Raw genomic sequence first — 13081 nt, 5'->3', positions numbered from 1 at the left:
GGCTCCTTTTTTTTTTTTTTGCCAAATCTTGCACTTGTTATATAAGTGTTCCAAAGCTTTAGGTGGCCTGGTTCTGGAAATTGTAATATATCCTGTAAGGAAATTATTAGAGCAGTTACAAATGAATACCAATCAATACTAATCCTTAAACAAGACCTTGGTCGAACTCTGGCCATATGGAGAGCTGGATTATCATTTTTAATGTATCAGGGAGAAGAAAGAGACCCAGGATATTCCCAGTAAGCTTTAGTAGTAAAGAGAACATAAAAGGGATCCATGAGCCCTTTGGAGCCATGTGTAATATACAAGGTCCCAAATGAGAAATTCTTTGGAACTTAATGTTCCGGAATTGCTCCAGCAATTTCACACAAGATACAGAGGTTTTAAAGAAAGTAGGTTGAAAAAGGAGAGAAAAAAAGGAAAGAAACACAGAAACCAAGAGACAGAGAAAGCAAGGAAGAGAATATAAAGGAAAAACCAGGGAGGCAGGGAGGCAGGAAGGAAGGAAGAAAATCTCCTCTCCCCTCTTGAACCAAAACCTTTCTTGGCATTGGGTTAGTGTTCAAGGGGTGATCTACTTAAATTCAGGAAAAGGGCCCAGGAGCAGTGGGTTCACTCTCCTCACTGCACTGAGGCCACAGCAGTCTCCTCCACACTGATCCGTAGTCAGGGAATTCCAGGCTCTCTCCCTGGGTGTCAAGGCATCTGTTGTGCCGCTGTTAGGAGGAAGCTGGAGCCTGGCTCCTGACCAGCCTCATCTGGGTTGCAATCTGACTCCGCCCCTTACACAAGCCGTGGGCCATTTAGGATGTCATTCATTTCTGCAGCCTACATTTGCTCATTTCTCAGTCCTGGGATTATACCCACCCCCAGCCCCCAACTCCTGGAAGGGCTGTTGGGAGAGGAACTACAAGGCCATTGCCAGTGAACCTGCTTGGGGGAGGCCTCCACAGGAGAACTTCAGCTCCGTCCCTTTGCTCTGGCTCTCTGGCCAGGTATTATTGAAGGTGCCCTGCACTGCCCCTGCTGAGGTTACCCAGGGGCTGGGCTTGTGGGTAAGAATGACGGGGCCGTGGGAGAGGCCCAGCTAAAGGACAGCAGCAGGTGCAAATGTGTAAAGAACTTAAAAATGGTGATAAAAATCACCTAAAATAGGATCTGCCTCTTATTATCACCATGTGTACCTGATTCTAAATAATATCGTGATAAAATAGTCTCCCTGAAAACCACTTTTGTTGATCGAAATGTTGAATGATAGTTGTGGTTGAGCCTTAATGATGTATAAACCTATTCTCTATGTATCTATCTCTCTACTCCACATCAGCACATTGTAGTCATCTGTCCTTTAATAAACACTGCCTTTTATACGGGAATCGGTCGAGAGACTCCCTGGTTAGAAGGGAATACGCTCTGTCGTGAAGAGTCAGTTCAGGACAATCTGAATGGTTTGCGCTTGCATTGCTTTCCTTTCAGCTTATTCAGCACCCATTGTACCGCATGTTCCTGCATCTAAAGAGCAGATTGGAAATGAACAATGATCACAACATACAAAGAAACAGAACTGGGTTACGTCATGTCTGTCATCCTATGTGGCCATTTTTGAGTGTGTTGGAAGTCTGAAACAGTGAAGCTTATGGGGTGTTTTTAGACCTGTGGATTTTATTTTGGTTAAGTGCAAATTTCAGTTCATAATGAAATATTTTGCTGAATGCAAACAATATCATTAAAATTGAAATGTACTCTTTCAGAATTATTTGTTTTAAAACCAAAGAGGGGTATGCATTGTGGTATAGTGGCCTGCATACTGGTATCCCATATCGGTGCTGGTTCGAGTCCTGGCTGCTCCACTTCCAATTTGGCTCTCTGCTATGGCCTGGGAAAGCAGTAGAAGATGGCCCAAGTGCTTGGACCCCTGCACCTGTTTGTGAGGCCTGGAGGATGCACCTGGCTTCTGGCTTTGAGTTGGTGCAGCTCTGGCTGTTGCGGCCACCTGGGGTGTGAACCAGTGGATGGAAGACCTTTCTCTCTCTGTCTCTCCCTCTTTCTGTCTGTGGCTCTGCCTTTCAAATAAATAAATAAATCTTTTCAAAAAAATAAATCCTTTTGACAAAATATTATTACAACATGTTTTAATGGTTGCCTGGTTTGTACTTTCTGTAGATATTTTGGCTTTATTGATTTACTTAGAAGTTGATGGACAACTTGGATATAAAATAATATAAAGAGGTCAAAGTTCAAATTGAAAAGCAATACAAAACTCGTGAATAAATGATTGTGCCTTTTCCTTATATGTGCATATAACAAATTTTCTCTCTTTTTTTTCCTGGCAAGATCACACCTACAAGTATAATAAAGGAAAATTTTTACTGCCTTTTCTGGCTACAACATTTTTTTATTTCATTTCAACATTATGAATAGAATAACTCTGTTGAACACACAAGGAGGTAGCACAAATGATCTCTCGGGCTAACTATGTGAGAGAGGCCGTGACTGGGTCTCCCTGTTCTGAGCACAGAAGGCCCAAGAAGGCTGGTGGCGGCCACGACACAGGTTCCAGATACACGAAGAGAGTGCTCTCCTTCAGCCCTGGGTACTGGTTTCCCAGTCCTGTGAGCTTCAACCTAAAGGAAAATAGCAGATTCGCAGTCAAAACAAATAGCTTCTCCAGGCATCGGGCTGACATTTCCATATTTCCATCATTTCCTTCCCAAACCGCCCAGACGCAGGCTGCCTCCGGTCTGCTGCAGGCCATCCAACACCTCAGCCTGCCCACGCCATGAGCCAGGCCAGAGGAGTGGCCACGTCGCCAGCCCTCTTCCGTGAAGTTCACAGATTCCTCCCTGTGGTCCTGTGAGGCTCCCCTGTCCCCCTTGTGCCCCTTTGACACCGAATTAAACTTTAATTCCTGCGGAGGAGGGAGCCCCGGGACAGCTGGGCGGCCGGGCTAGGCCATCGCTGAGACTGTCTGGGGGTGAATCTCCTGGAAGGCTTCTGCTGCTCGCCGTGCCCCAGCCCCTTCCCTTTAAAGTCTCTTCTCTGCTTCCAGCTGAAGGTGCTCTCTCATCACCTGACACGTCAGCTAGAGCCAGCTGCTTCCCAAATGACCAGAGCTCGCACTTGCTCCTGCAGAAGTGCTGTCCTTTGCTAGAGATATTCCTTTCGATAAGAAAAGCCTGGATTTGCATACGGTCAGGCCGTGCCCTCTGTCCAGCTGGACAGGGCCAGGCCAGGTCATTGGTGCACAGCGCAGTGAGTCCCAGGCAGCCAGCAGCTCATTAGCACAGGTGAACACACATCCACCTTAACCCTGGGTTTCTTTTCAAAGGCGGTATTTACAGCCCCTCAGTGGTTAAGGCGAGTGAGAACAAGGCTATTGGTGGTAAGCACTCAATCCATCGCAGTCATTACACGGTTGAAGTACAGTGCTCAGCCGGAGAGTGCACAGTTCTGTTCTGACATCTTAACCTAGAAAACTGACCAAGGGCAAAAAAACTTCCCACTCACTATCTCCCTCTCAGCCTCTGCTCTTAGTGTCTCTCTTTATCTGTTTTTCTCTGCGTTCTGTGTCTCTTTGAATCTATTTCTGTGTAACCCCATCTCTCAATATTCTGAGTACAGTTTTTCTTCCTTCCTCCCTCTCTCCCTCCCTTCCTTCTTTCTTTCTTTCTTTCTTTCTTTCTTTCTTTCTTTCTTTCTTTCTTTCTTTCTTTCTTTCTTTCTTCCTTCCTTCCTTCCTTCCTTCCTTCCTTCCTTCCTTCCTTCCTTCTCTTTTTTCTTCTTTATGTCTTCAAAATTGATTTATTACAAAGGCAGAATGACAGATATCATTCACCTACTGGTTCACCAAATGCTCACAACAGCGAGGTCTGGGACAGGCTGAAGCCAGGAACCAGGAACTCCATCTGGGTCTCTGCATGGATGGCAAGACGCTAACTACTTGGGCCACCATCTGCTGCTTCCCAGGTGTGCATTAGCAGGAAGCTGGATCAGGTGACTTCACCCCAGGCCCTCCGATGTGGGATGCAGGTGCCTTAAGTGACATCTCAACCTGCTGTGCCACAATGACTGCCTTTCTTTTGTCTTTTTTACAAAAATCATTCTTTCTCATTAAATTTTTAAAACATTGCAATATCTAATAATGTATGTAAGTTATCCCAAATCAGAACAATACCCAAAACAAAACGTTTATAGTACTTCCTCTACTTTCAGCCTGACTCTATTTTAGGCATCTTGTCAGTTCCAGCCAGAGCAAGGCACATGGCTATGTGATGAGATTGTCCATGGAGATTTCAGAATGGTCCTGGAGTTGCCTCACAGTTCCCCTGCTACCTGCTTTGGTTCAGGATTTTTGGTTCGTGGGCAAAAATTCAAAACACTCAGTTGATTAGCTCTTTCCCCACAACCAAGCCCTTGAGTACTTAAGCTCCCCATGAAACGTTGATCTTTGGTGCTTGCAAAAGAATCACAGAAGCAAATCTCAAGGTCTCAGCGTGTAATTTTTACCTGCACCCTGGAGCACACCACAGACCCTAGTGCCAGGGACAGCAGACTCCTTTCACACAGCCTCAAGAAGCAGCTGCCTGCGGTGGGCCTTGGCAGCTGTGTAACACAGAGCAGCAGCTCACACGGTCCAGGACGGGAGATGAAGAAAGTGAGTGCATCCAACTGCAGCCATGGGGAGTGCTGGAGTAGGCAGGTCTAATTACCCTTGATGCATCTCTCTGCTTGCAGCTTCAAGGAGCTTTATAAGTCCTCCTCGTGGAGAAAAGCAAAAATTCATAGATGATCAAAATGCCAGCCGATGCCGGCTTCTACAAACAGCTTCAAAATGTGCCTCTGCAGAAGAGACGACCTCAGGAGGAGAATACAAACAATTTGAGCCACATTTCTGACAGGCTCGCTCCGGGCAGACACGACTGAGCAAGCATTGAAGGTCAGCAAAGTGTGAATTAGTTTTTTTTTCCATGAACCTATATTTGATGTTACAAGCCGCCTTTCGCTGTTCTACCCTCCATGAAAGCAGCAGGCCTTGCACTGAGGGTGGATGGCCAACCTAATCAACGACCACATGGAGTCTTTGTGCTCACTAGAATGGGCTCCGGGATCACAAAGATGCGGTCCCAGTTTTCAGTGGCATTCCCTAATCACATCTTTCTGATTAGACTAATTCTGTAGTTATCCCCACTCTGCCACCACCACCACCGCTGGCCTCTCTTCAAGATCCTTATGTGTAGTGTGACAGAAAAGCCCAGTGTAAGAAATAACCGGGCCGGTGCCGCAGCTCACTAGGCTAATCCTCCACCTGCGGCGCCGGCACCCTGGGTTTTAGTCCCAGTTGGGGCACCAGATTCTGTCCTGCTTGCTCCTCTTCCAGTCCAGCTCCCTGCTGTGGCCCGGGAGGGCAGTGAGGATGGCCCAAGTCCTTGGGCCCTGCACCCATATGGGAGACCAGGAGGAAGCACTTGGCTCCTGGCTTCTGATCCGTGTGGCGCGCTGGAGTGAACCAACTGAAGGAAGGAGTGAACCAACAGCCTATCCAAAAAAAGAAAAAAGAAAGAACCAACGCCAAGCAGCCATGATCCACTTCAGGGAATGGAACATCACCTGCTCCCTGCTCCTCTTAGAGGAGACCACTCTGTTCTGACTTTTCTGGTGATCGCAACTTCCTTTTCCAGCATGGATTGGCCACCTGTCTGTCCCTAGACACTGCAGTTGATTTTTGCCTGCTTTGGAACCTTATACAAAAGAAGTCATATAGAACATGGGGTTTGGTCTTTGTCTCTGTCATTCTGTAGTATTATGAGCTGCGTTAATGTCCATGTGCATCTCTGGTTTGTTCTCTTTACTGCCGTTAAGTATCCCAGGGAGGGAGTGCACCACAGCTTGGCACTCACTCTTAGTGGGTATTTACCCACTGGCATGAACACTTGGGGGTCTTTTCAGTCCTAGTGTACATGTTTATTTTCTTTTAGTATATTTTGTTTTAAAGACAGAGAGAGGGAGAGAGAGAGAGGCGGGGAGGGGAGAGAGGTAGACAGAGATCTCCTAGCTGCTGGTTCCATCCCCAAGTGCTTGCAATGGCTGGGGCTGGGCCAGACACTCCATCTGGGTTTCCCATGTGGGTAGTACATGTGGGTAGTAGGGACCCAACTACTTAATTCATTCCTGCTGCTTCCTTGGGTGTACATCAGCAAGAAAGCTGGAAGCAGAAACAGAGGTAGGACTTTAATCCAGGGACTCAGATAGGGCATGTGGGCTTCCAAGCTACAACTTAACCACTGTGCCAAATGCCCACCTCATGAGCATGTTTCCTCTATGTTTTTTTTTGTTTGTTTGTTTGTTTTTTTGGACAGGCAGAGTGGACAGTGAGAGAGACAGAGAGAAAGGTCTTCCTTTTCCATTGGTTCACCCTCCAATGGCCGCTGCGGCAGGCACGCTGTGGCCGGAGCACTGCGCTGATCTGAAGCCAGGAGCCAGGTGCTTCTCCGACTGAGACTAGAACCCGGGGTGCCAGCGCCACAGGCAGACGATTAGCCTATTAAGCCGCGGCACCGGCCTCTATGGTTTTTATGTAGGAATAGGATGGCTGGATCATCTTCAACTTGGCTGCTGTTTTGTGTTTTCTTAGAATCTGTCTTTGTCTATGTGACATCCCATCATCACAGGGCTGACTATATCAACAATATTTTCTTAGTTCTATATGCTCAATGCTCTGCTTACAGACCTGGGGAGATAGCTTCCTTCCAGGGCTCTCCAATTCTTAGAGATGGCAAAGGGCTTGGCTAGGAGGGTGTGTTTTCATTTGCAAACCCACCAAGCCAAAAGCTATGCTGCTTACCTCATCCATGTCTAACTCTCACACTCCAAGCCAGTGTTTCTTCAGTTCTAAATCATCCTGGACCAGGCGCCAGGCCACGTGAGAGCACTCCATAGGCCAAAGCCTGGCAGAACGGTTCAAAGGAGCCAATCCTAAATTGTTCCCTCTGCCCCACCTCGGCTTTCCTGTGGAAACCCCAGAAAAGGCCCTGCCTTGGCTTTCTCTTTCCTCCTGTCTCCTGCTTCCTCACCACTCTGGTGCTGCCCCTGGGGCCCTACATGCTGTGGTGCACCCCTTTCCCTTGGGAAACACAAATAATAAAATAGTCTTCAATGTCTTCAGCTTTTCCACACCATCAATCACTCATATCTCTATAAATTAAACCTTGGGTATAACTTCAGAACTATGAAATAATCCCAAATTGCGTTTCAAAACAGCTGTGTCAATTTACACACCCACCACCAGTGCATCAAAGCTCCTCTCCGAGTGGTCGGGGTGTTTCTTTGCAGTAATATCATCAGATCAGGATTTGAGTAAATCTGAGCAGGTTTCCTGTTCAAGAGATGCATGCTGGGTCACTGATACCATGTCATGGCCATTAGCCTTAGCCTGGGCAACAGGAAGCCAAGAGGGCACCAGATGGCATGTTCACTGGGTCTTTAGATTCTTAGAGAGTGGCGATGTTGACTGCCCTTCATTCTGATACAATCCTTGACTTTGAAAGCACTGAGATGGTTTCTGTATCTGCAGATGACCTCCATCCTTCCTTACCAACAGAACTCCGAGTGCGTTGGAGAAGCCTTGTGCCCAGCATTGGTGATGGCCTAAATCAATCAAGACAACCTCGCTGTTCTAGCTTTCCCAGCCTCCTTCACTCTGGCAGTGAAGCATGCCCTGGATCCTGGGACATCATGGGACCTAGTTCTGGCCAGTGAGTATGGGAAACCTGGGCAGGAAGCAGATGCATCTGGAATTCCACCCCACCCCACCCCCCATTTCCAACTTTCCTTCCTCCCCTGCATGTTGAAATTACTTCAAGCACTAGGAACCATCTGGAGGCAATAATGGGACCGAACCATAAAGCCCTGACAATGATGATGAGCCATTGAATCAACAGCAGCAGCCATCTTCTTCCAGGCTTCTTGCATGAGAAAATAAGCCCATGTTTGTTTACATTGGTTGATCATTGTACAGTCAATAACCAATGTACAGTCTTAACCAATGCACTACATGAATCCCAGTGTCTTTGTACAGAGATCTGTAATTTAAAGGGGAGTAGATTGAACATATTGCCTTTGAACAATTTGAACATGAACACGGGGGGAACAGAATTTGCCTTTTAATTCTTTTGTTTTTGTCTTTCTACAAAGTCAGATTTATTTGTCAAACAAACACAAACGAATCAATCACAACTAATTTCCAAATATAGTGAATAATGCATATCACTCACTCGAAGCAAGGAGAGGAAGGAACGGAAGAGCAGAGTTGATTGTCCGGGATGCTCTCATCACCAGGTAGGTGGATGTCAAGCTCATTGAGGTTACCATTCCTGCAGACCAACCTGCTTGTGGCGTTCCTTGGGCAGAGGGCTTTGTGGCAGCTGCCAGCTGTTTGGGGCAGGCACCTGCCCACGGTAGGGTAAGCATTGCCTGGTGTGCTGAGCCACACAGCATCCCTTCTGTTCTTTTATAGGTCATTATTTTTGCAGAACGACCTCCCCAAACTGGTTGGAGCATTTCTATATTCTAGGCATTAAATTTCTATATGCTAGGTGCCAGTGCTTAAATTCGACAATATTCATGTCCTCAAGAAGACTGTAGGTTATTAGGGATACAGATACAGAAGAAGTAGTAACAACAATAACAGTATCAGTGTGATAAGTGATCGACAGAGGAATGTCTAAAGTTTATTGTAGCAAGAAGAGGAGTGCTCTCCTTCACTCGGGGTTGGCAGGAGTTGGGGAGGGACTGCAGATAACACAGGGAGGAAATGAATTATGGCTTGTTGGTAATATTTAATCTTGAAGGCTTAAAGTATCAGGAAGATTTATAAGTCTCCTGCAAGAGAAAGGTCATCTAGGCAGTGGAAACAGAGTGTGAGAAGGCATTAAGGAATGAAACCATGAGACACGTTGGAGGAACCACAGTTCAGTATTTTTGAAGTGTGACACTTGAGTAACTCTAACTGGAGTTCACAGTAAGAATGGGCACATTTATAATCCAGGTGGATGGACTCATTTTGAGTTACAACCTTCATAGCATTGATCATGGAAGCCAGCTGCACTGGAGCCATATACTGGCAAAGGGGTTCAATTGTTATGAGAGCAAGATTAATTTTGGTCAGTCTTGTTTGTCAAGGATCCCTGAATTTTGTAATGGCAACTGAGTTTCATCTTGTAGCTAGGTCTGCTTGGTAATGAGGTGCCCAGCATGTTATGGTTTGAAGAATCTGAGGCTGTATCTGGTATCAACAAGGAAGACTCAGCTGACAGAGAGGGACCCATGTGCTGTGGGTTTGCACTTACCTAACTGCTTCTCTGTGCTGTTCTGACACTACAAAGGAGCCCTCTAGAATGCGGCCCATGTTGCTTTGCCTATTGTTGACTGTATTACATGTACAGTATTGCTCTAATCACCAGAGTTACCATTAGGAACTGTATCAGCCATCTGTGCACCTGGAGGAATAGCTACTGGAGCACACAAAAATTAAACTCCCTTGGCTTTCAAATGACAGGAAGATGAGGTACCGGATGTCAAGGTCTTATTTAAGGAATGATAAAACAACCAGCTTCATGTGCTATCATCAGAACAACCACATTTGCTACAGATAAAAAAGAATAATTTATATTTTGAATCCCTCTGCCTCTCTCTCTCCTTCTCTCTTCTTCTTCCCTCTAATTCCCTCCCTCTATTTCTTTCAAACCAAAATGACCTCAACATCCCTTCCTGCAAGCTGAAATGGCACAGTGTGTTTAGAGTAGGCTGGTTTGATTTGCAACTCTGAAAATATAAGCTTTCTTATATAAAGAAATCTCTGTGTATTAGAGTAAAGCTCTGCCTTAAGTGGCTATGTCCTAAGATACAAGTAAAAAGGCCAGAAAGAGACAGCATATGTGCTAAATTAATAGCAATGCATTGTTAGTGCACCTATGGAAGACGAAGGTGAGCTTTCTTAAGCGGCCATTCCCAGGACTCACGGGCAGACCAAGTCACTTGGGTGGTGCCTATTAAATCTAAGGGGTCATTGACTTAATAGAGACAAGGAACTAGACCATCTCCAATGCCACACAAGCATGTCTAAGAGCACCTCTTGGGTGTCCACTGTGGAAAACGTGAACACAGAGCATTTGAACACTGAAGTGAAGGCCATAACCCACCTGAGCAGCCATTCTCTGCTGTGTGAACAGAATGAGTGCTTTGTCATCTCTTACAGGTGAGAAAAATACCTCACAGAGTTCTTAAATGGATCTAATCAAATGTGATTATATATGTGAAAATGGTCTTTAAAATATGTAACACTAAAAATATTAGGTACTATTATTAATATTATTACCTTATAAGGCGCAAAGGAAATAATGTGTGTGAAATTGCTGGGAAAAGTACTTGACAAAGTCTGTCTGGAAAAGTGCAGGTGGAAGATGGCCCTGGCAGTGCACTTATGCCTTTTTAATGATGTCTCAGTGATAGACCACATACATGGTGGGGGCCCATAAGATCATATTGGAACTGAAAAATTCCTATCCCTAGTGCCACCGTAGCTGCTGTAATGTCCTAGTTCAGAGCCTTATTAACATGCCTGAGGTAATTCTGGTGCAAAAAAACCCCACCGTGCTGCCAGTTGTATGAAAGTATAGCACATACAACTGTGCACACTATCCTAAGTGTGCAGGAGGCTATACCAGCCAGGTCTGTGCAAGGACATTCTGTGATGCCTGCACAATGATAAACCTGCCATATGTGTCTCTGTCTCTAAGCAATGCATCACTGTGATAATATCAGCACGTTTAGATCTGAGTGGCTACAGACACTGCGAAAGTGTGTCAAAGAGGAGACAAGGACAGTGTGCAAATAAAAGGCTTAGAGAATTTTTAGAAGATTTATTTGAAAAGCAGAGTGACACCAAAAGGGAGAGATGCAGATGGAGAGACAGAGAGAGAGAGAGAGAGAGAGAGAGAGAGAGAGAGAAAGAGAAATGCAAGAGAGATGAGAGAAAAAGATTTTCCATTTGCTGGTTTACTTCCCAAATACAGCTGCAGTAGCTGGGACAGGCCAAAGCTAGGAGCCGGGAATAGCATCCTGGTCTCTCATGCAGCTGGCAGGGACCCAAGTCCTTGGGTCATCTTCCATTGTCTCCCAAGTGCTTTAGCAGGAAACCAGATCAGAAGTAAAGTAGCTGGGACTCAAATCAACACTCCGGTGTGGGATGTCAGGATCACGGGTGGCAGCTTAACCCACGGCACCACAACACCAGCCTCTAGAGCATTTTTTTTTAAAAAAAACAAGCAAGTGTTAAATTCAATAAAAATTGAAGATGAACTTTAGAATTTTCCAGAACAGAAAAGTCAATATCAATAGAATTGTGAGCAGGTTAGAAGTTATTGTTTTGCCAATGAGTCCAGGTGACATTTTATATTTAATAGGACTTTCGATGACAGGAATGAGAGACTGACTCAGGCTACAGTGATGAAATGGAGATTCATTGATGGATACATGTGGGCAGAAATCTGTACCACACCTCATGGGAAATGACGAAGAGCCAACTCTCATGCAGAATGGAATGTACGGTGGGAGCTCCTCTGGGAACTGGATTATCTTGTTGCCCTAGAGCAGCAGAAAAATGCTCATTTTCTATTCATGCCACTACACAACCAAGCATATCATCTCTGAGCATGTCGTTTGGTTTCTGCTTTCTAGTACCCCCGCTTTACTTGAAGTCCTGTCTGTTCGAGCTTTCTTGGTTTCTCTTGGTTTCTGCTGAACATCTCATTGGCTTCAGTTTTCTTCCTACCTATGATTCTCATTTAAACTTTCAAGGAGAGAGAATCTCAGTGGTTCTCTTAATCCCCACTGTCTTTGTTGGGCGTGGCTTTTCTATTGGCCAACTCAGGGATGGGCTGCTCTGAGGGCTGGCTTCATCCCTGGACCACTTAACTGTGGTCAGAGAAGCAGATAGCACTTTATGCTTCAAGGACTCCTTGGGCTAGGAGATGCTTGTGGGACCTCTTGGGATGGCATGGAGTGGAGTGTATTGGTAGGCAAGTACCCCACACTGTACCATTCAGCACAACACACAGCTTACTTTCCATTTCTATGTCAGTAGGAGCAGTGGCTTGTATGAGATACACCCTACAAACACACACACACATACACACACATTGAATAAACACTATCTTCAAAGTATGATAGTGACAGCAACGATGGCATAGAAGAGGAGGAGAAGGAAAAGAGAAACGGAAGAAAAATGTAGGGGTTTTGAAATGTCTTTTTTTAAGCACCATGAAAAGAAAATATGTGGTATAGTGTCAAGAATATTATGCTTGGCCGAAGCTGAGTCCTATTTTGGGTTCTGGTTTTAGGTTCACAATAGCTTTCTTGCCATGAGTAAGCATCTTGAAAGTAGATATTTACCCTGGCAGGCAGAATGCCTGAGTCCCACATTAGAGTGCCTGGCTCTAGCTCCTGACTCCAGCTTCCTGCTAATGCAACCCTGGGAGGCAGTGGTGGCAGCTTAGGTAATTGGATTCCTGCCACCCATGTGGGAGACATGGTTTGTGTTTATGGCTCCCAGCTTTGGCTTGGCCTGGTGCCAGCTATTGTGGGCACTTGAAGAGTAGACCAGCAGATGGGAGCTGTCTCTGTCTCTCTCTGCCTGCCTCTCAAATAAGTTTCTTAACAATGTGTCTGGCTTACAGAAAATGCCTAAGAAACTATTATTAACATTATTTACCTTTTTGTTTAGTCATCATAACAACTTTATGAGAACTGAAGCTCAGAGAAGTCAATTTTCCCAAGTGCTGTAGGGCAGTACGTGATAGGAAGTAAAACCCTTAGCTTAGGATTTCTCGCGTGAGTTAGGAGGTTGTGCTACTCCCACAGAGCTACCCACTGTTGGGAGCAAGTTTTGGAGAAGGTCTTAATGCTGGTGACGTTCTTCCTGAAGAGAGCTGAGCAATAGGAACCCCAGTGAACCCCTTAAATCTGACTCATCTCTCAGAACTCAGAAACCCACGTACTGTCTGCCAATGCCCTCCTCCCACGTGGCACC

Source organism: Lepus europaeus, chromosome 15, assembly GCF_033115175.1.
Source record: "Lepus europaeus isolate LE1 chromosome 15, mLepTim1.pri, whole genome shotgun sequence".
Classification (NCBI taxonomy): domain Eukaryota; kingdom Metazoa; phylum Chordata; class Mammalia; order Lagomorpha; family Leporidae; genus Lepus; species Lepus europaeus.
The sequence above is the reverse complement of the archived record's forward strand: the minus strand, read 5'-3'. Positions refer to the sequence as shown.